Source organism: Oncorhynchus gorbuscha, linkage group LG11 (genome assembly GCF_021184085.1).
Source record: "Oncorhynchus gorbuscha isolate QuinsamMale2020 ecotype Even-year linkage group LG11, OgorEven_v1.0, whole genome shotgun sequence".
NCBI lineage: Eukaryota > Metazoa > Chordata > Actinopteri > Salmoniformes > Salmonidae > Oncorhynchus > Oncorhynchus gorbuscha.
The window spans coordinates 9,158,856-9,183,135 of NC_060183.1; the positions used below are offsets into that span (position 1 = coordinate 9,158,856).

At 43.4% G+C, this 24,280-nt stretch overlaps 1 protein-coding gene across 1 annotated transcript in view; it reads left to right on the top strand.

Annotated features, from left to right (window-relative positions):
- Positions 1–2,310: 2,310 nt before the first annotated feature.
- LOC124047534 (serine/threonine-protein kinase SBK1-like) overlaps positions 2,311–24,280 on the top strand; it is a 30,212-nt gene continuing 8,242 nt past the window's right edge. The window contains exon 1 of the mRNA XM_046367843.1: positions 2,311–2,546. The gene's annotated coding sequence lies outside the window, so the exon portion shown is untranslated. The remainder of the gene's footprint in view (positions 2,547–24,280) is intronic.

Sequence of the window (24,280 nt, forward strand, 5' to 3'; positions counted from 1 at the left end):
CCCTCTTCACAACTGGCTTGGTGTGCTTGGACCATGTTAGTTTGTTGGTGATGTGGACGCCAAGGAACGTGAAGCTCTCAACCTGCTGCACTACAGCCCCGTCGATAAGAACAGTGTGCGATTTAGGGGCTATTTATAATTTTTTAAATACAAATGACACATCAAATAGTCTAACAATGAGGAAAAAAGTTGTATGCTAGAGGATAAATTCAGCCACTACTTATTGTTGAACTCAGGTTTTGTCTGGCTAATAGCCTACACAAATGGGCTGATCTATAAAGGGTACATTAAATTAGGTCTAAATCAAATTAAATCAAACTTGAGACTCCCGAAGTCCTCCTTTTTCGCGTGCAAATGTTTTTACCACGGCTTGTAGGTCCAGGTTGCGGGCCCGACTGTTTTCTATACTGAGTATTGCAAACACATACAGTCTTTCCTGAAACATTGTGCATTATACTGTATGTCCATTGCGCTGCAGACAATTTAAACGTAGTATTGAATGATGCATGCCAAGATATACCAGAGATATAGGACTGTTGATATTGCAACTACACAACTCAAACGCTTGTTCACCAGTTTGAACGAAAATCACAAACCGCTTTTTTTGTTCAAGCCCTCAAGAACTGTTGTCCGCTAAAAATAGGATCATCTGTTTGCATCTGCAAATGTTTGGCCTGTCCAGTATCCAGACGACCTGTCCTAGAGCTTCCTATACAGTTCATGTCTTTCCGTAACGTGTTGAAGCCGGACAATTAAGGAGAATGAGGCTCAATTAGTATTTGAAGCACTCCGGCTGCCCAGTTTCCATGACGTTGGTAATCAAGCTGTTTCTACCATCCCTGTAACTGTTGTTTCTGCGGGTATCGTTTTCTAAACTAAAACTCATAAAGAACAACATTAGTCTCTCGGTCTGATATGAGCTTTTAGACACCGGAGTAAGCTCCACTCATTGCACTGGCACGGTTGAAGCCTTGACCACAGCATTTGCTCGCTGATATCCCCCTTGTACTTTCATTACTCCTTTTCAAGGCCTGAGGCACTTTTTCGGTAACATTCTTGAAGCCCACGAAAGAAACACTTAGCTTCCTCGTACATATGGAAATTGAAAAGGTGAATGAATTAATAACTTTTTGGAAGGTTACTGTCAAAATGATTTATTACATTTAAAAAGAAATAGACATCAATGACAGGTGCTTGGGCCCCCAGAGCTATTGGGCCTGCAAGGCTGTCCGGTATGCCACTTATGATCTCATACACAATTTTAGGCCCAGCCTTTGGGAACTTTTGGAACTTGACTGTTAGCGCTTGATGGCCTATAGCAGCACCCCAAAATAATAGAGTTTGGACGAGGCAGGTGAACCTGCAACCACAACACTTCAACAGCATTAGATCCTCTCTAAGCATTACAGGGATATGGCTCTGAACATATATGGCAACACCTCCCCCATAGGCAATCAGTCTCTTCCCCAGATGTTATGTCCTTGTATTGCTACTGCTGTTTCATCAAAGGAATTCTCCAAGTGAGTCTCAGAGAAGGCCAATATACTGTATGATTGTTATGTGATTTTAGCAAGTTATTGATTTCATGAACCTTATTTACATATATTAATATGAGCATTTTATATTTATTTAGCTTTTTTCATACCTCACAGCGACAGTTTAGTGCACCCGGTACGATAGTCTAAAATTTAATAGTCGCTCTCGTTTCATTCGTCTGCAGTGTTCTGTAAGTACCGGCAAGGTGATAGCAAAGTTCTACTCTAGTGGATGACGTCCTGTTCCTGTATCAGCCTGAACGAAGATGATGGAAAGGAGGAGAGGAAAACACCGTTTGTTACAAGACTATTTTTGTCATACATCCACTGTGCCCCCTTCCTGTAAACAACGGGTGTAGTGGCAAAGCTGGCATTGCTCGAAACAGTACCAATGGTGATGCTGATCATAGCGTTAATAATAGTTTGTCCTAGTCCTAGGCTACTATACAAATCCTGTTACTAATTTTGAGATATAGCCCATCACTTTCCACGACTTGAATCCCTTTCATGCCAAAAGCCCTCACAATCCCTCCCAATACCTTCAACAGTCAACCAATAAATTCCCTTCTCATTCCTCCCTTTCCCTTTCCCGGTTGTCGCTAATCTGTACAGAGACAGCAAGGACGGTCACTCCGGTCCTGGCGTGCAGGCAGGGTGCGCTTCTAGGCTTCTACCGATTCTCCACTGCTATTGGTTGAGGCGGAAAAGGGGCTGGAGCTCTGCGTTCCCCGTCTCTCCTCTCAGATCCTCTCATCCAGGAGCGATGCGGAGACAATAGGACTGGAACTAAAGAAGCCTGCGAAAGGGCTAGCGGTCGGCCGAACAGGGAGCATTTACCGCTTGACCAGGTGTCAATAGCACAATAAGGAGAATTTGAATGCCGACGGCAAAGATACATTTTTACATCAAACCGTAAAGCTATGCGCTACTGTCATCCTCAAGATTTGTTATTTTTGTATCTGTCTTGACTTGGCTGACTTCAGAGCCCTTGCATGTTGGACGGATTGAATGGTGAGTAGCCTATTGCAGAATGAGCAGTGACTGATATTGAATTGTCTAAGTCTAAACAATGAAGAATTGTCCGCTGCTGCTGCCGACTGGGTTATGCGCATTTGCCTGGCAGGAGATGCGACTGCTGCTTTCAAGGCTACCGCTGCTAGGCTACTGCTGCAAGGTGTCTGTCATTTGAAACAATACAGTAGCATTTACATTTATGTTCTGATTATTGACGCCCTGTGACCCGGATGCAATGTCTACTGATTTATATTATGGGCCTGGGTAAATTTGTTCCGGGATCATGCCAGGGCTGTGTAGTGAATAGCTTAATTCAGTATAGCCGATTATTTCTATATATTTTGCCAATATTCACAATGGTTATCTTGATCTGTTGTAGGTTATAGACGTACACTAATGTATGGAAATTAATTCCTCCTCACAAGTGTTTTCTCTCTCTCTCTCTCTCTCTCTCTCTCTCTCTCTCTCTCTCTCTCTCTCTCTCTCTCTCTCTCTCTCTCTCTCTCTCTCTCTCTCTCTCTCTCTCTCACACACACACACACGCACGCACGCACGCACACACGCAATGATGTGATGCTATGTATTGGCCATTGAGGGGATTTGAAGCCACCGGACGTCCATATTGGCACTGCCCAGTAGAATAAATCCTCCATAGGAATGAATGGAATTCTCTAGTATTTCAATTAAATTAAATTAAAGGACAAAATGACATGTATTTAATTATGTTTTTGTTGTGGTGGGGACAGTAACAAAATTATACTTTAAGGAAAATGTTTTTATATATGTTTTTATATATGTGTTCATTTCCAATGTTTATGTAATATAATATAATTTAAAATGATTCATTAAGGTGTTTGTAATAGAATAAATAATGAAAAAAAAAAAAAAAAATTTACACTGATGAGGGAGTGCCAAGATGGAGGCACGGTGGCTTCAACACAGAGCCCCTATTAGTCATCTAGTGTAAAATAAATTATTGACTAAAAGTCACTATCAAATCAAATTGTATTGGTCACATACACATTGTTAGCAGATGTTAATGTGAGTGTAGCGAAATGCTTGTGCTTCTAGTTCTGACAGTGCAGTAATATCTAACAAGTAATCTAACAAATTCACAACAACTACCTTATACACATAATGTAAAGGGATGAATAAGAATATGTACATATAAATATATGGATTGGAGTGATGGCCGTGCGGCATAGGCAAGATGCAGTAGATGGAATAGAATACAGTATATACATATGAGATGAGTAATGTAGGATATGTAAACATTATAAAAGTAGCGTTATTTAAAGTGATTAGTGAAACCTTTATTAAATCCATCTATTAAATGTATTTAAGTGGCCAGAGATTTGAGTCTGCATGTTGGCAGCAGCCACTCTATGTTAGTGGTGGCTGTTTAACAGTCTGATGGCCTTGAGATAGACATGTTTTTTTAGTATCTCCGTCCCAGCTTTGATGCACCTGTAATGACCTTGCCTTCTGGATGTGAGCGGGGTGAACAGGCAGTGGCTCGGGTGGTTGTTGTCCTTCATGATCTTTTTGACCTTCATGTGACATCGGGTGGTGTATGTGTCCTGGAGGGCAGGTAGTTTGCCCCCGGTGATGCGTTGTGCAGACCTCACTACCCTCTGGAGAGCCTTACGGTTGTGGGCGGAGCAGTTGCCGTACCAGGCAGTGATAAAGCCCAACAGAATGCTCTCGATTGTGCATCTGTAGAAGTTTGTGAGTGTTTTAGGTGACAAGCCAAATTTCTTCAGCCTCCTGAGGTTGAAGAGGCCTCATATGGACTGTTTTCCAGTCTCTATTTCCCCTTCTGAATCGTAAGCTCTCTCTCTCTCTCTCTCTCTCTCTCTCTCTCTCTCTCTCTCTCTCTCTCTCTCTCTCTGCCTCATCAGCTCTCTCTCTCTCTCTCTCTCTCTGCCTCATCAGCTCTCTCTCTCTCTATTTCCCCTCTGCCTCGTCAGCTCTCTCTCTCTCTCTCTCTATTTCCCCCTCTGCCTCATCATCTCTCTCTCTCTCTCTCTCTCTCTCTCTCTCTCTCTCTCTCTCTCTCTCTCTCTCTCTCTCTCTCTCTCTCTCTCTCTCTCTCTCTCTCTCTCTCTCTCTCTCTCTCTCTATTTCCCCCTCTGCCTCATCAGCTCTCTCTCTCTCTCTCTCTCTCTCTCTCTCTCTCTCTCTCTCTCTCTCTCTCTCTCTCTCTCTCTCTCTCTCTCTCTCTCTCTCTCTCTCTCTCTGCCTCATCAGCTCTCTCTCTCTCTATTACCCCTCTGCCTCGTCAGCTCTCTCTCTCTCTCTATTTCCCCCTCTGCCTCATCAGCTCTCTCTCTCTCTCTCTCTCTCTCTCTCTCTCTCTCTCTCTCTCTCTCTCTCTCTCTCTCTCTCTCTCTCTCTCTCTCTCTCTCTCTCTCTCTCTCTCTCTCTCTCTCTCACACACACATCATATCTCTCTCTATTTGCCCCTCTGCCTCATCATATCTCTCTCTCTCTCTCTCTCTCTCTCTCTCTCTCTCTCTCTCTCTCTCTCTCTCTCTCTCTCTCTCTCTCTCTCTATTTCCCCCTCTGCCTCATCAGCTCTCTCTCTCTCTCTCTCTCTCTCTCTCTCTCTCTCTCTCTCTCTCTCTCTCTCTCTCTCATCAGCTCTCTCTGCCTCATCAGCTCTCTCTCTCTCTCTATTACCCCTCTGCCTCGTCAGCTCTCTCTCTCTCTCTATTTCCCCCTCTGCCTCATCAGCTCTCTCTCTCTCTCTCTCTCTCTCTCTCTCTCTCTCTCTCTCTCTCTCTCTCTCTCTCTCTCTCTCTCTCTCTCTCTCTCTCTCTCTCTCTCTCTCTCACACATCATATCTCTCTCTCTCACACATCATCTCTCTCGCTCTCGCTCTCTCTCTCTATTTGCCCCTCTGCCTCATCATATCTCTCTCTCTCTCTCTCTCTCTCTCTCACACACACATCATATCTCTCTCTCTCTCTCACATCATATCTCTCTCTCTCTCACACACACACATCATATCTCTCTCTCTCTCTCACATCATATCTCTCTCTCTCTATTTTCCCCTCTGCCTCATCAGCTCTCTCTCTTTATTTCCACCTCTGACTCGTAAGCTCTCTCTCTCTCGCTCTCTTTCTATTTACCCCTATAGGCTCTATAACTAATAGGGACACCAGCATTGCCGCGTCTGGCCAGGTTGAGGCAGTTGCCGCGGGCTGCCAAGGCGCTCAGGGTCGGTCCATCAAGCTGTCATAAACAAACCAATCAGATCCAACCTCCGTGTTAGGGCCAGAGGGTAAGGGCAGCGTGAGGACCGAGTCGTAGGCCTGGGCTACAGCTGCACTGTGCAGAGCTCAATGTGATGCAAATGCTGCATCCATAGAAATGATAATGCCTGATATAATATGGGTGTCCTTTACACGGACCAATATGTTCTGTAGCTGGCCTCTAGCGGACACAGTGCTACACTGATTGATCCAACCGCCGGGGTGAAAGGGATAGGCTGCAGCTGTACTGTGTCAGGAGAAAGTGAAACAGTGGAAATTGAACATGTCACTCACCCACTGACTGGCTGACCGCTGGGAGGGAGTTGATTGAAGTCATCATGACATTGAAATTGAAATCTCTCTTGATATTTGAAGGACATAGCTCCAGAGACAGTCCAATGAATATGATATCCTCCAGAGACAGTCCAATGAATATGATATCCTCCGGAGACAGTCCAATGAATATGATATCCTCCAGAGACAGTCCAATGAATATGATATCCTCCAGAGACAGTCCAATGAATATGATATCCTCCAGAGACAGTCCAATGAATATGATATCCTCCAGAGACAGTCCAATGAATATGATATCCTCCGGAGACAGTCCAATGAATATGATATCCTCCAGAGACAGTCCAATGAATATGATATCCTCCAGAGACAGTCCAATGAATATGATATCCTCCAGAGACAGTCCAATGAATATGATATCCTCCAGAGACAGTCCAATGAATATGATATCCTCCAGAGACAGTCCAATGAATATGATATCCTCCAGAGACAGTCCAATGAATATGATATCCTCCAGAGATGGTGGACAGAAAATTATCCAATGTTCAATTTAACACCGAGTGCTACAGCTGCAATATGTACCTTTTTTTGTTCAACCCGACCAAATTCACATAGAAAATATGTGTTTTAGATCTGTCATTCTCAAAGAAAGCAAGTCTAAGAAGCGGTAAGATCTGTTCTATATGCTCTATTTCTATGCTTCCCGTTCATAAGTTTTACTTTTACTTTTCGTACACCAGCTTCAAACAGCTGCAAACACAATATGTTTGTTTATGGAACAGATATTTCACAGCGGTTTAGATAGGTACAATGACTCTGTACACTATACTTGCTTGTTTTGTGTCACTCGCATATTTCCCAGCATGCTCTATTACAGACAGAGTTTAAGAATTGTTTGTTTCATTATCTATGTTTTTGCATGTACATTGACGAATTGCTCTTGTGCTTCTCAAATATAAATGACATACATTTTCTAAACTAACCATTACTGAAATGGTTGTTCCAGTTTAGATGGTCTACTCTAGATAGTCTCATTTTTCAGTCTTTTTAACCCTGGCTGTCATTCTGATTGCAGGTTGTAACATTTTCTAAACTAACCATTACTGTTTGTTTGGCTGGATTTCAATCGGAATTATACATCACTTTGTAAATATGCATAATGTGAGAGGTTGCATAAATTACCCAATATGTTGAATTGTTTGGATTACCCGGAAATGGGTTCATTTGAAAATCAGTTGGGATTGTATTCACTTTCGTGCTGGGTTGACCAAGCAGCTGGTTGTTTTTTAAAGCTTATCATTAGGTTATTTTCAGGAGGTGTGGTTTGTTAGTGGCTTGGTTTTTATATTGTTATTTTTGGCCACCCGTGAGAATGTCAATCCTGTTGATCATGTTAAGTTTGTACACTGCAATGTTATATTGTCCTTGAATATTAATGCAAATTACATATTTTAATATGATAATTTTAACATATTGCAACAAAGTGGTTACTATCCCATTTGTGGTATCACATTGGAATCTTCACACATTTTTATGGAACTAAAACATTTCTATAAGCTTCATTAAAGCTACAAAAGTGTTAGTGTTTGACCATAATATATAATAATTCATTCAAAAGAACAGATGAACCGGAATGACATTTACCCTCACGGGTTGCCATAAAGGACTGAAAGCCACACCCCTACTAAGCCAAGCCTCTACTGGTTCATATCTCAATAACCCAGCATCAACAAACCAACCTTGCTCTTTTAAAAAAACAACCCAACTAAGTGACCCAATGCCTGCAACCCAGCAGTTGGGTCAGCTAAGCAACCCAGTATATTTTAGTGTAAGCCCTCAAAATAAGGACTATGTAAGTCGCTCTGGATAAGAGCGTCTGCTAAATGACTTAAATGTAAATGTACATATTGTATTGTACTAAAGGTCATAAACAGTCATTCTGAAAAGTACTTTTTTCTCTCATGGCTAACAACCAGGAAGTTTGAAAAGACAGGCTGAGTGGGCGGGGAGCTAATATTCATGAGCTCACCTTGACTGACAGGTCTTTGAAACGCCTATGTTAAGCAACTCGGATGCAGTGAGCAGTGTGGTTGTAAAATCATCTCAAGCACATTTGGTGATAAACAAAGCAACTCAAACAACATTGAAATTGCATCAATGATATAATGTGCTCTTGTACCGTATATCTTGCCTTTGGCATGTCTCTTGTGATGCGGTTCACAGCAGCACTGATGGATGTAATGATTTGACAACTGCGTCAGAGTTTTAAACGACCCTTTCCACACTTTTGCTCCACGCTGGCTGAAGACCTAGCTAGCCAGGAACTAGCTAACACCAGACACAGATGAAGACCTAGCTAGCCAGGAACTAGCTAACACCAGACACAGATGAAGACCTAGCTAGCCAGGAACTAGCTAACACCAGACACAGATGAAGACCTAGCTAGCCAGGAACTAGCTAACACCAGACATAGATGAAGACCTAGCTAGCCAGGAACTAGCTAACACCAGACATAGATGAAGACCTAGCTAGCCAGGAACTAGCTAACACCAGACACAGATTAAGACCTAGCTAGCCAGTAACTAGCTAACACCAGACACAGATGAAGACCTAGCTAGCCAGGAACTAGCTAACACCAGACACAGATAAAGACCTAGCTAGCCAGGAACTAGCTAACACCAGACACAGATAAAGACCTAGCTAGCCAGGAACTAGCTAACACCAGACACAGATGAAGACCTAGCTAGCCAGTAACTAGCTAACACCAGACACAGATAAAGACCTAGCTAGCCAGGAACTAGCTAACACCAGACACAGATGAAGACCTAGCTAGCCAGGAACTAGCTAACACCAGACATAGATGAAGACCTAGCTAGCCAGGAACTAGCTAACACCAGACACAGATTAAGACCTAGCTAGCCAGGAACTAGCTAACACCAGACACAGATGAAGACCTAGCTAGCCAGGAACTAGCTAACACCAGACACAGATGAAGACCTAGTTAGCCAGGAACTAGCTAACACCAGACACAGATGAAGACCTAGCTAGCCAGGAACTAGCTAACACCAGACACAGATGAAGACCTAGCTAGCCAGGAACTAGCTAACACCAGACACAGATGAAGACCTAGCTAGCCAGGAACTAGCTAACACCAGACACATGAAGACCTAGCTAGCCAGGAACTAGCTAACACCAGACACAGATGAAGACCTAGCTAGCCAGGAACTAGCTAACAGCAGACACAGCGGAAGACCTAGCTAGCCAGGAACTAGCTAACACCAGACACAGATGAAGACCTAGCTAGCCAGGAACTAGCTAACACCAGACACAGATTAAGACCTAGCTAGCCAGAAACTAGCTAACAGCAGACAGAGATGAAGACCTAGCTAGCCAGACTCTATATGTTTTGACAATAATAGTTTACTATCTAAGGTAACGCCAAGTAATTTAGTCTCCTCAACAGATTCATCACCAGATTCAGCTGAGGTCTAGAACTTAGGGAATGATTTGGACCAAATACAATGCTCTTAGTTTTAGAGATGTTCAGGACCAGTTTATTACTGGCCACTGGCCACCCTGATGTGTGTATGGTTGAATCATCAGCATACATAGACAGACATGCTTTGTTTAATGCCCGTGGCAGGTCATTGGTATACATTGAAAATAGTAGAGGGCCTAGGGAGCTGCCCTGTGGTACACCACACTTTACATGTTTGACATTAGAGAAGCTTTCATTTTTAAAAAAAACTTTGGGGGGACAAAATGGCACTGTAGAGAGGACACTGTGCTTCAGCGAGCTTCCATGGCATTCGTAAATGTATATTTTTACATTAATCTCCAAGCTTGAAAAGTGGCAGAATTGGCTAAATAAGTTATCCTACAATGAGTCTTGACGGCTATTTCTCAAAAATCTCCGACAACATGCCCAACAGAACTACTAAGAACTCGACCAAAACCACCATCCCCGTAGATGTGCAGGAGGAGCTAGTTAACGTTAGCGAAGCTAAAACCATTGCAGATCCAGGCACAATAGACCTGGTGATTCAAAAGATGACTGATAACATTACTAAAGTGATCAATGTTAAGATAAGAACGGTCTTGGAAGCAATAGCAGGCCATTCAGCTGAACTACAGAGGGTTGTCAAATGTGTTGATGAGGCGGAAGGAAGAATTCCTACAGTGGAAACTTCAACTACATCTATGGACACTAAGATAAAAGCACTTGAGAAACAGGTGCGCGAAATGGCGGAGCACATTGACGACTTGGATAATCGAGGACGCAAATGCAATTCTGAACATGTCCGTTCAACACGTGGGACTCCCGAAAAATTCTGAAGGGACACGTTCAGTAAAGTTTTTTGAGGAATGGATCCCTGGCTACCTACAAATGGACACTAAGGCTGGTCATGTGAAGCTGGACAGAGCCCATCACTCTCAAGCACCAATACCCGGTCCCAATCAGCTCCCACAGCCAGTGGCTATAAAGTCCCAAAACTTCACCGACAAGCAGCGCATCATGGATGCGGCTCGAAAAATCGGCTCTGATGGTAGTCAACGTAAAGGTCCAAAGGTCTCATTCTTCAATGATTATTCTACAGAGGTTGTACGAAGACACAAAGCGAAGGCTCGACTCAAGAGAAGAAGATGGACTACGCACTGCTGTACCCGGCCACATTGAAGAATATGGTCAAGGGATCACCTAAAAAACTCTACACACCTGAAGAGGCTGCTGCGTTTATTGACTCTCTCGGGTAAATAACTTTAAGCTGCACATCCGCAGCATTGGATAACTGTAGCTCAGTTGGTAGAGCATGGCGCTTGTAACGCCAGGGTAGTGGGTTCGATCCCCGGGACCACCCATACGTAGAATGTATGCACACATGACTGTAAGTCGCTTTGGATAAAAGCGTCTGCTAAATGGCATATATTATTATATTATTATAACTTTTTAATTAATTCATGAAACAGTGGTGTGAGTTCTCACTTGCTCCGCTTCAGTAATATTCATATCTTTATTATTTTTCTTGCTAAAGTAACTGCCTCTATAACTCAGGCTGAGATATGTGTGAATCTATATTGGTGCCCAGGCTTGGTTTTAGGTGGAAGAGCCTCAAACTTCTTCTAATTGATTTTCATTTCCATATATATATATAAAGGGTGAGGCTATTGAGTGGCAATGCGGACTTAAGAGTCTACATTGGAAAGTTGAAATCCTCTGCATGTTAGCTAGTGGGAAAACCGCCTTTTGGATCTTTACATGTTTCATTTTTGGGTTTAGTATCGTTCGAGTTCAGGGTTCATATATTTTGTTTATGCTGGGTGAGATAGAGGAGAGTTCAACACATGGAAAAAGGTACCACCCACTTTTACAGTAGGATTCAATGGCAGGTAACAGACTGCGTGTATGTACATGGAACAGTAGAGGGAGCCATAACCCCATTAAAAGGAAGAAGGTACTGTCTTTTTTGAAAAAAGACAATATTGATATCGCCCTGTTACAAGAAACTCGTTTGGATGACAAGGAGCATCTGAAATTGCAACAAGGAGGGTTTGGTCAAGTGTTTTTCTCATCCTTTACATCCAGAAGTAGAGGTGTAGCAATTCTTGTGAAAAATAACTTACCACTTAAGGTCTTGAATTGTGTAAGATAAATTTGGTCGCTTTGTTATAATTAATGGTACTTTACAAGGGCAGAACATTTCCATAATGAATATTTACTTCCCCTTCACACACCCCTGATTTCCTCACTAAGGTATTTCTAGACATTTCAGAATTAAACTCAGACACTGCAGGGGTTGGAGGAGATTTTAATTGTTTGTTGAACCCCCTTATTGATAAGTTTCCCAGCGGTATAGCTTCACTCTCTCCTCAAGCTAAGTCACTTAAAGCTATTCGTCATGATCTGGGGTATGCGGATGTCTGGAGAACTTTTCATCCCTCCAACAGAGAGTTTACATTTTTTCTCTGCACCTCATGGATGTCAGACTAGAATAGACTACTATTTTATGCCCGGGATGTCTTTGGAGTCTGTTTTATCCACTAGAATGGGAAGCATAGTCATATCTGATCATGCTGAGTTGATCCTGGACATAAAATTCAACGGGCATTCAATCAGTCAAGACATTGGAGGTTGAATACAACCATTCTTAAAGACCGTACATTCACATCAAATTTTATTACAGAGTTTAAAGCATTTTTCTCTATTAACTCTCAATCAACAGACAACCCCTCGCTCCTTTGGGAGAGTTGTAAAGCGTTAGCCAAACTTTAGAGGGTGAATTAGGAACTAAAGAGAAGGACTACATTAAAACTCCCACTCCTGCCCTATTAAAGGAAATATCAGACCTTAGATCAACGTTGGACTCTATCCTAACACAGGACGCTGAAAAGAAAATGAGATTTGTCAGGCAAAAGCTATATGAACACGGCGATAAGCCAGGGAGGTACTTGGCATACCTAGCTAAAAAGAGAGCTGACTCTCCGTCAATTTCTACTATTACTGATTCTGATGGCAATCATTTATATGAAAATAAATTGATAAATGACTCATTTAAGACATTTTATGCAAACCTTTATGCCTCAGAACTGCCAAATGATGCACCCAAATTAATGGAGAACTTATTTTCTAAGATTGAGCTCCCTACTATTTCCGAAGAACAGAGATCTCTCCTTAATGCCCCTATTACAGAGGAAGAGATAATGTTTGCAATTACGAATCTGAAAAATGGTAAGGTCCCAGGACCAGATGGGTTTTGTAGTGAGTTCTATAAAGAGTTCCATGGCCTGATCCTTGAGCCATTGCGTGATATGTTTAACCACTCATTTTCAAATGACCAACTCCCTCAAATGCTGAGAGAAGCCAACATATCACGTATTCTCAAAAAGGGAAAATGTCCAGTCTTGTTCCTCATACAGACCAATTTCCCTTCTGAATGTGGATAGAAAATTGCTTTCTAAAATTCTAGCCACAAGATTAGAGGACTCACTGCCACTAATTGTGAAAGGAGACCAAACTGGCTTCATTAGGGGCCGTAAGTCATGCAACAATGTCAGACGGCTTCTTAATGTAATTCAAGCCTACCAACAAAGTGCTGTGGATGGTTTTGTGCTCTCCCTAGATGCTGAGAAAGCATTTGATCGTGTGGAGTGGTCTTCCCTATTCTTTGCTCTAAATACATTTGGTCTAGGGGACAACTTTATAAAATGGGTGAAAGTTATATATGATGATCCTCAGGCTGCTATCCAGACTAATGGGCTAAGGTCAAATAGCTTCTCTAGATACAGAGGTACCAGACAGGGCTGTCCTTTATCCCCCCTCCTCTTTGCACTCGTTATGGAACCACTGGCCGAGGACATCAGGGTAACGCCTGCTATACAGGTGCTGCTCATTGGTGATGTTCACCATAAAATAAGCTTGTATGCTGTTGATGTCCTGATATTCATCTCTAGTCCCGAGACTTCAAATACATCTCTTATTAATATTATTGAATTATTCAGCTAATTCTCAGGCTACAAGATTAACTTAACTAAATCACAGGCTATGCCACTTGGTAACCTTTGTACACTCTGTACCTAACACTTCTCCCCCCTTTCCTTTTAAATGGTCTCCCTCAGGTGTTATGTATCTGGGTATATTTGTAACTCCTAAATTCCAGCAAATGTACAAAGCCAATTTTGTTCCTTTGTTTGATACAATAAGACAGGATCTGGAGCGCTGGAACTCTCTCCCCATTTCATGGTTGGGTAGAATATACCTCTTGAAAATGAACATTTTACCCAGACCACTTTACCCAATCCAAATGATCCCAGTATTACTATCCAATAAGGTAATAAAGGATGTAAATGGATGGCTAAGTTCCTTTATATGGAGTAAACGCAAGCCAAGACTTAAGACGGCAATATTGCAGCTGCCAAGTTCTATGGGCGGCTTGGACCTGCCCAATATCAGATTCAATATCAGATCAGTGGTGTGCTCACCTATGTTATATTTCTGACTGGATCACAAATGATGACTCCTCTATTTGGTTAGATATTGAGACTTCTCTTTCAAAATACCCCTTACAGGATCTTTTATTTTTTAGAAGTTTCAATTCTGTAGAAGATCACTGCAATAGAAGATCACTGCAATAATTACACGCTCTGAATCTATTACACTTAACACACTCGAAGTATGGAGGTCATTTCAACGCTTCCTGGGAAGGTCCAAACTAACCTCTGCTCTTACCCCAATTCTTAACAACCCAGATTTTGGTCCAGGATTGCTGGATGCTGGCTTTAACTTTTGGCTTAATAAGGGCATACGCAGACTAAATGACTTATTTGCTAAGATTTTATTGTCATTTGAGCAGATGGTCGAGAAATATCCCAAAGCAGGACTTTTTCCGCTTCCTACAAGTAAGACATTATATTCTGAAGAGCACCACCTTAATTGGTAACCCTGATATGTCTGTCATTGAAATAATGCTTTTTTCCCACAAAGGAAAATGTCTGTAAGTCTGTTTTATGATGCTTTAAGGTCCTTTTCTGCTGTCAACACACAGAGGGTGAAACAAGTGTGGGAGAAATAATTGTCTGTTACTATTGACGAAGAGATGTGGGAGGACTTTTTGAGATATGAAAAAAACAATATCTATATGTAATCGTACTAGAGCAATCCAATTAAGAATAATACACAGATTGCATATATCCCCAAATCGCAGACATGCTTTTAGCCCCACTTCCTCCTCTCCTCAGTGTCTTAAATGCAAAACTGATACAGGCACCCTAACACATTGTTTATGGTCATGTACCAAAATACAAAGATACTGCTCTGGTGTTCTGCAAGAAATTGAAAAGATCCTAGGGGTTGATCTAGAATTGGACCCAGTTTCTTTACTGCTGGGTCTCCCTAGTAGGCATGTTACTTCTGTGGGTAAGAGGAGAACCTTTACAACATCCTTACCTTCGCAGGGAGGAAAAACATCCTTTCACAGTGCATTAGTGATAAGGTTCCTTCTATTAAAGATTGGCATAAGATACTATTTGAATGGGTGCCTCTGGAATATCTGACATGTACATTGCATTCTAAAACAGATCAGTTATACAAAGTATGGGAACCTTATCTAAATTACCTAGAACCTGAGGTATCAGCTATTACGCTGCAAGGATTCTCTTAGAATGGTGGGGATCTATGTATTTCAGAATTACACTGTATGTTCCATGTGTGGAACCTAACTTCTTGGTTTAAACTGAGCTTTTTTGTTTAATTTCTGTTTGTAAGTTTGTTTAAAATGTATGTATTGAGAGACAATGATGGGGATGAGAGAAGCACCGAGCGGGAAGAGGAAAATGGTGTATGTATGTATATTTTTTTATTTGATCTTTATTTAACTAGGCAAGTCAGTTAAGAACAAATTCTTATTTTCAATGACCGCCTAGGAACAGTGGGTTAACTGCCTGTTCAGGGGCAGAATGACAGATTTGTACCTTGTCAGCTCAGGGATTTGAACTTGCAACCTTCCAATGCTCTAACCACTAGGCCACCCTGCCGCGTATATATATACGCAGGTATGTGTAAGTGAGTGCTGTTTTTTGTTGCTTTGTCTCTGTTGTTGTATCTCTTAATATGGGTGAAAATTGTGAAATTCCAATAAAAATACTATTACAAAAAACAAAAGAAAACCCTCTGAGTTCTATTAGATGGATGTGAATCTACGATATGACTCTGAATCTACGATATGGCTCTGAATCTACGATATGGCTCTGAATCTACGATATGGCTCTGAATCTACGAAATGGCTCTGAATCTACGATATGGCTCTGAATCTACGACATGGCTCTGAATCTACGACATGGCTCGGAATCTACGATATGGCTGTGAATCTACGATATGGCTGTGAATCTACGACATCGCTCTGAATCTACGATATGGCTGTGAATCTACGATATGGCTCTGAATCTACGATATGGCTCTGAATCTACGATATGGCTATGAATCTACGATATTTCTGTGAATCTACGATATGGCTGTGAATCTACGATATGGCTGTGAATCTACGATAAGGCTGTGAATCTACGATATGGCTCTGAATCTACGATATGGCTCTGAATCTACGATATGGCTCTGAATCTACGATATGGCTGTGAATCTACGATATGGCTCTGAATCTACGATATGGCTCTGACTCTACGATATGGCTGTGAATCTACGATATGGCTCTGAATCTACGATATGGCTGTGAATCTATGATATGGCTCTGAATCTACGATATGGCTCTGAATCTACGATATGGCTGTGAATCTACGATATGGCTCTGAATCTACGATATGGCTGTGAATCTACGATATGACTCTGACTCTACGATATGGCTCTGAATCTACGATATGGCTGTGAATCTACGACATGGCTCTGAATCTACGACATGGCTGTGAATCTACGATATGGCTCTGAATCTACGACATGGCTCTGAATCTACGACATGGCTCTGAATCTACGACATGGCTGTGAATCTACGATATGGCTCTGAATCTACGACATGGCTGTGAATCTACGACATGGCTGTGAATCTACGATATGGCTGTGAATCTACGATATGGCTGTGAATCTACGACATGGCTCTGAATCTACAACATGGCTGTGAATCTACGACATGGCTGTGAATCTACGATATAGCTGTGAATCTACGATATGGCTGTGAATCTACGATATGGCTGTGAATCTACGACATGGCTCTGAATCTACGACATGGCTGTGAATCTACGACATGGCTGTGAATCTACGATATAGCTGTGAATCTACGATATAGCTGTGAATCTACGATATGGCTGTGAATCTACGATATAGCTGTGAATCTACGATATGGCTGTGAATCTACGATATGGCTGTGAATCTATGACATGGCTGTGAATCTACGACATGGCTGTGAATCTACGACATGGCTGTGAATCTACGACATGGCTGTGAATCTACGATATAGCTGTGAATCTACGATATGGCTGTGAATCTACGACATGGCTGTGAATCTACGACATGGCTCTGAATCTACGACATGGCTGTGAATCTACGATATAGCTGTGAATCTACGATATAGCTGTGAATCTACGATATGGCTGTGAATCTACGACATGGCTGTGAATCTACGATATAGCTGTGAATCTACGACATGGCTGTGAATCTACGACATGGCTGTGAATCTACGACATGGCTGTGAATCTACGATATAGCTGTGAATCTACGACATGGCTGTGAATCTACGACATGGCAGAGGTTGAAAAGCCATAACACATACGTTCTTTTCAACAACAGGTTATGGTCAATAATATCAAAGGCTACACTGAAATCTAACAGTACAGCTCCCAAAATCTTCTTAGTATCAATTTCTTTCAACCAATCATCAGTCATTTGTGTCAGTGCAGTACATGTTGCGTGCCCTTCTCTATAAGCATGCTGGAATTCTGTTATTCTTTTGTTTACAGAGTAATAGCATTGTATTTGGTCAACCCCAATTGTTTTCCAACAGTTTGCTAAGAGCTGGCAGCAAGCTTATAGGTCTGCTGTTAGATCCAGTAAAGTTCGCGTTACCACTCTTGGGTAGCAGAATGACTTTGGCTTCCCTCCAGGCCTGAGGACAAAGACTTTCCTCTAGGCTCAGATTAAAGATATGACAGATAGGAGTGGCTATAGAGTCAGCTACCATCCTCAGTAGCTTTCCATCTAAGTTGTCAATACAGTTTTTCAATTCCACATCAATCTATGGAGCCTTGACAGTTGTAGCAGTATGTTTTTTAACAGGTGCATGTTTATCAATAATCGGAAGAAGCAATTTCATCAATTTCAGTGTCTGGATGCTTGACAGCTCTGGGTGGCACTTGACAGCTTTGGCTGGTTATTGGCTGAGCACCCAGGAAGTGTTGTATGAGGCAGGAAGTCTGGCATTAGCCCATCTGTCTGTCTGCGGCATCATTAAAATGATTACTGGCAGTTTTCGTTTCTACGGCAATGCCATGATAACAACAACAGTCTATTTTGTGTGTCCACTGCACCAAAGGGGCTTTACCCCCCCCACCTCCCTCTTCAATCACTCTCTTTCCTACTCCCGGGAACTGGACGGCACACTGACAATTTCCAGATTGCTGTTATGCAACAGCCAAGCCAAACCTGACATGTCTCAGTTAGCTGAGGCAAGCACATAGAAACACAATGTTATTCGTCCAACGTTATAACAACCTCAACAAGAGTACTGCTCTGCTCTGTTGCTGCTGATCTAGAGTGTTACGTAAGCAGCTGTTAGAAACTAAATTAAATATATCTTTTATTGGATTGATAAGAGGTAATCATTTTTCCACCGTAATAAATTAAATCCATCAGAATTGAAGATTAAATATGTTTTCAAAACACTGGAGAGAGACAGATAGTTTGTCGTGGACAACCCTTCTGGAGAGAGACAGACAGTCTGTATTGGACAACCCTTCTGGAGAGACAGACAGTCTGTAGTGGACAACCCTTCTGGAGAGACAGACAGTCTGTATTGGACAATTCTTCTGGAGAGAGACAGACACTCTGTATTGGACAATTCTTCTGGAGAGAGACAGACAGTCTGTAGTGGACAACACTTCTGGAGAGACAGACAGTCTGTAGTGGACAACCCTTCTGGAGAGAGACAGACAGTTTGTATTGGACAACCCTTCTGGAGAGACAGACAGTCTGTAGTGGACAACCCTTCTGGAGAGAGACAGACAGTCTGTATTGGACAACCCTTCTGGAGAGACAGACAGTCTGTATTGGACAACCCTTCTGGAGAGACAGACAGTCTGTGTTGGACAACCCTTCTGGAGAGACAGACAGTCTGTGTTGGACAACACTTCTGGAGAGACAGACAGTTTGTATTGGACAACCCTTCTGGAGAGACAGACAGTCTGTGTTGGACAACCCTTCTGGAGAGACAGACAGTCTGTATTGGACAACACTTCTGGAGAGACAGACAGTCTGTATTGGACAACACTTCTGGAGAGACAGACAGTTTGTATTGGACAACCCTTCTGGAGAGACAGACAGTCTGTAGTGGACAACCCTTCTGGAGAGAGACAGACAGTCTGTATTGGACAACCCTTCTGGAGAGACAGACAGTCTGTATTGGACAACCCTTCTGGAGAGACAGACAGTCTGTGTTGGACAACCCTTCTGGAGAGACAGACAGTCTGTGTTGGACAACACTTCTGGAGAGACAGACAGTTTGTATTGGACAACCCTTCTGGAGAGACAGACAGTCTGTGTTGGACAACCCTTCTGGAGAGACAGACAGTCTGTATTGGACAACACTTCTGGAGAGACAGACAGTCTGTATTGGACAACTCTTCTGGAGAGACAGACAGTCTGTATTGGACAACCCTTCTGGAGAGACAGACAGTCTGTATTGGACAACCCTTCTGGAGAGACAGACAGTCTGTGTTGGACAACCCTTCTGGAGAGACAGACAGTCTGTGTTGGACAACACTTCTGGAGAGACAGACAGTTTGTATTGGACAACCCTTCTGGAGAGACACAGTCTGTGTTGGACAACCCTTCTGGAGAGACAGACAGTCTGTATTGGACAACACTTCTGGAGAGACAGACAGTCTGTATTGGACAACCCTTCTGGAGAGACAGACAGTCTGTATTGGACAACCCTTCTGGAGAGACAGACAGTCTGTATTGGACAACCCTTCTGGAGAGACAGACACTCTGTATTGGACAACACTTCTGGAGAGAGACAGACACTCTGTATTGGACAATTCTTCTGGAGAGAGACAGACACTCTGTATTGGACAATTCTTCTGGAGAGAGACAGACAGTCTGTATTGGACAATTCTTCTGGAGAGAGACAGACACTCTGTATTGGACAATTCTTCTGGAGAGAGACAGACACTCTGTATTGGACAACACTTCTGGAGAGAGACAGACACTCTGTATTGGACAACCCTTCTGGAGAGACAGACAGTCTGTGTTGGACAACCCTTCTGGAGAGACAGACAGTCTGTATTGGACAACCCTTCTGGAGAGACATACAGTCTGTATTGGACAACCCTTCTGGAGAGACAGACAGTCTGTGTTGGACAACCCTTCTGGAGAGACAGACAGTCTGTGTTGGACAACACTTCTGGAGAGACAGACAGTCTGTATTGGACAACCCTTCTGGAGAGACAGACAGTCTGTATTGGACAACCCTTCTGGAGAGACAGACAGTCTGTATTGGACAACACTTCTGGAGAGAGACAGACACTCTGTATTGGACAATTCTTCTGGAGAGAGACAGACACTCTGTATTGGACAATTCTTCTGGAGAGAGACAGACAGTCTGTATTGGACAATTCTTCTGGAGAGAGACAGACACTCTGTATTGGACAATTCTTCTGGAGAGAGACAGACACTCTGTATTGGACAATTCTTCTGGAGAGAGACAGACAGTCTGTAGTGGACTTAGAGTTAGAGACAGGAGGACACGTTACTTTAGCAGGAGATCCTGCTCGTGTTGAATACTGAAGTAAAGGCAAGCTGTGTTCTCGTCAACATGGTGTCTGTCTGACCTATATTGTGACTCATCACGGATCTCTCTGTGTGTGTGTGTGTGTGTGTGTGTGTGTGTGTGTGTGTGTGTGTGTGTGTGTGTGTGTGTGTGTGTGTGTGTGTGTGTGTGTGTCATCATAAGCCCCCTTTGATCAGCTGGGCTAGGCCTGATGACTCATTCAGCTATGAGGCTTCCATACAAGTACAACAGGGCAGAGATACACACACACACACACACACACACACACACACACACACACACACACACACACACACACACACACACACACACACACACACACACACACACACACACACACACACACACACACACACACACACACACACACACACACACACACACACACACACACACACACGGATACCCACACATGTACCTGTAAATAATTGTCCTAGCTGCCAACACAGTGCTAAGGTGAGAGTACTGTTGGATAAGTCCTCCTCCAGAGTTAAAGAGATGGTGTGTGTGTCTGTGTGTGTAAGACAAAGGGAGACAGAGAGAGAGAGAGAGAGAGAGAGAGAGAGAGAGAGAGAGAGAGAGAGAGAGAGAGACAGAGACAGAGACAGAGACAGAGACAGAGAGAGACAGACAGACAGGCAGAGAGACAGAGAGAGAGAGAGAGAGAGAGAGAGAGAGAGAGAGAGAGAGAGAGAGAGAGAGAGAGAGAGAGAGAGTGCGAGAGAGGAGAGCGAGAGTACGAGACATAGTGATTCTGATTGGAGACTGACGTACTGATTGACCTTGTGCCAGAGAGAGATGACACTATTGTGATATTTTAGATGATGAGAATCCCATCTACCTATCCCCCCACATGGTTGTGCAGCGCTGGCTCCCGTGGTGCTTAGTAAGCTCTTCTGATCTCTGACAGTTACTAATGGCCTTCTCACTTTACAGTTCCTGCTAAGCTCAGCTCAGATCTGTGTGTGTGAGAGAGAGAGAGAGAGAGAGAGAGAGAGAGAGAGAGAGAGAGAGAGAGAGAGAGAGCGAGAGAGAGAGGGAGAGAGCTGAAAGAGAGCGAGAGAGAAGAAAGAGAGTGTGAGAGAGAGGGAGAGAGAGAGAGAGAGATGAAAGAGAGCGAGAGAGAGAAAGAGATGAAAGAGAGCGCAAGAGAGAGAGGTAGAGAGCGAGAGAGAGAGGGAGAGAGCTGAAAGAGAGCGAGAGAGAAGAAAGAGAGTGTGAGAGAGAGGGAGAGAGAGAGAGAGGGAGAGAGTGAGATGAAAGAGAGCGAGAGAGAGATGAGAGAGAGAGCGAGAGAGAGATCAAATCAAATCAAGTCAAATGTATTTATATAGCCCTTCGTACATCAGCTGATATCTCAAAGTGCTGTACAGAAACCCAGCCTAAAACCCCAAACAGGAAGCAGTGCAGGTGTAGAAGCACGGTGGCTAGGAAAAACTCCCTAGAAAGGCCAAAACCTAGGAAGAAACCTAGAGAGGAACCAGGGTATGTGGGGTGGCCAGTCCTCTTCTGGCTGTGCCGGGTGGAGATTATAACAGAACATGGCCAAGATGTTCAAATGTTCATAAATGACCAGCATGGTCGAATAATAACAAGGCAGAACAGTTGAAACTGGAGCAGCAGCACAGTCAGGTGGACCGGGGACAGCAAGGAGTCATCATGTCAGGTAGTCCTGGGGCACGTTCCTAGGGCTCAGGTCCTCCGAGAGAGAGAAAGAAAGAGAGAATTAGAGAGAGCATATGTGGGGTGGCCTGTCCTCTTCTGGCTGTGCCGGGTGGAGATTATAACAGAACATGGCCAAGATGTTCAAATGTTCATAAATGACCAGCATGGTCGAATAATAGTAAGGCAGAACATTTGAAACTGGAGCAGCAGCATGGCCAGGTGGACTGGGGACAGCAAGGAGTCATCATGTCAGGTAGTCCTGGGGCATGGTCCTAGGGCTCAGGTCAGTTGAAACTGGAGCAGCAGCATGGCCAGGTGGACTGGGGACAGCAAGGAGTCATCATGTCAGGTAGTCCTGGGGCATGGTCCTAGGGCTCAGGTCCTCCGAGAGAGAGAAAGAAAGAAGGAGAGAATTAGAGAACACACACTTAGATTCACACAGGACACTGAATAGGACAGGAGAAGTACTCCAGATATAACAAACTGACCCTAGCCTCCCGACACAAACTACTGCAGCATAAATACTGGAGGCTGAGACAGGAGGGGACAGGAGACACTGTGGCCCCATCCGAGGACACCCCCGGACAGGGCCAAACAGGAAGGATATAACCCCACCCACTTTGCCAAAGCACAGCCCCCACACCACTAGAGGGATATCTTCAACCACCAACTTACCATCCTGAGACAAGGCTGAGTATAGCCCACAAAGATCTCCGCCACGGCACAGCCCAAGGGGGGGGGGGGCCAACCCAGACAGGATGACCACAACAGTGAATCAACCCACTCAGGTGACGCACCCCCTGCAGGGACGGCATGAGAGAGCCCCGGTGAGCCAGTGAATCAGCCCCTGTAATAGGGTTAGAGGCAGAGAATCCCAGTGGAAAGAGGGGAACCGGCCAGGCAGAGACAGCAAGGGCGGTTCGTTGCTCCAGAGCCTTTCCGTTCACCTTCCCACTCCTGGGCCAGACTACACTCAATCATATGACCCACTGAAGAGATGAGTCTTCAGTAAAGACTTAAAAGTTGAGACCGAGTTTGCGTCTCTAACGTGGGTAGGCAGACCGTTCCATAAAAATGAAGCTCTATAGGAGAAAGCCCTGCCTCCAGCTGTTTGCTTAGAAATTCTAGGGACAATTAGGAGGCCTGCATCTTGTGACCGTAGCGTACGTGTAGGTATGTACGGCAGGACCAAATCAGAGAGATAGGTAGGAGCAAGCCCATGTAATGCTTTGTAGGTTAGCAGTAAAACCTTAAAATCAGCCCTTGCTTTGACAGGAAGCCAGTGTAGAGAGGCTAGCACTGGAGTAATATGATCAAATTTTTTGGTTCAAGTCAGGATTCTAGCAGCCGTATTTAGCACTAACTGAAGTTTATTTAGTGCTTTATCCGGGTAGCCGGAAAGTAGAGCATTGCAGTAGTCTAACCTAGAAGTGACAAAAGCATGTATTAATTTTTCTGCATCATTTTTGGACAGAAAGTTTCTGATTTTTGCAATATTACGTTGATGGAAAAAAGCTGTCCTCGAAATGGTCTTGATATGTTCTTCAAAAGAGAGATCAGGGTCCAGAGTAACGCCGAGGTCCTTCACAGTTTTATTTGAGACGACTGTACAACCATTAAGATTAATTGTCAGATTCAACAGAAGATCTCTTTGTTTCTTGGGACCTAGAACAAGCATCTCTGTTTTGTCCGAGTTTAATAGTAGAAAGTTTGCAGCCATTCACTTCCTTATGAAAGAGAGCGAGAGACAGAGAAAGAGAGAGATGCGAAAGAAAGAGAGAGATGAAAGAGAGCGTGGGAGAGGGAGAGAGAGATGAGAGAGAGCGAGAGAGAGATGAAAGAGAGCGAGAGAGAGAAAGAGAGAGATGAAAGAGAGCGAGAGAGAGAGAAAGAGAGAGATGAAAGAGAGAGAGAGAGAGAGAGAGAGAGAGAGAGAGAGAGAGAGAGAGAGAGAGAGAGAGAGAGAGAGAGAAATTGAGAGGGGGCAGAGAGTCATTCATCACTTAAACAGTCTCAT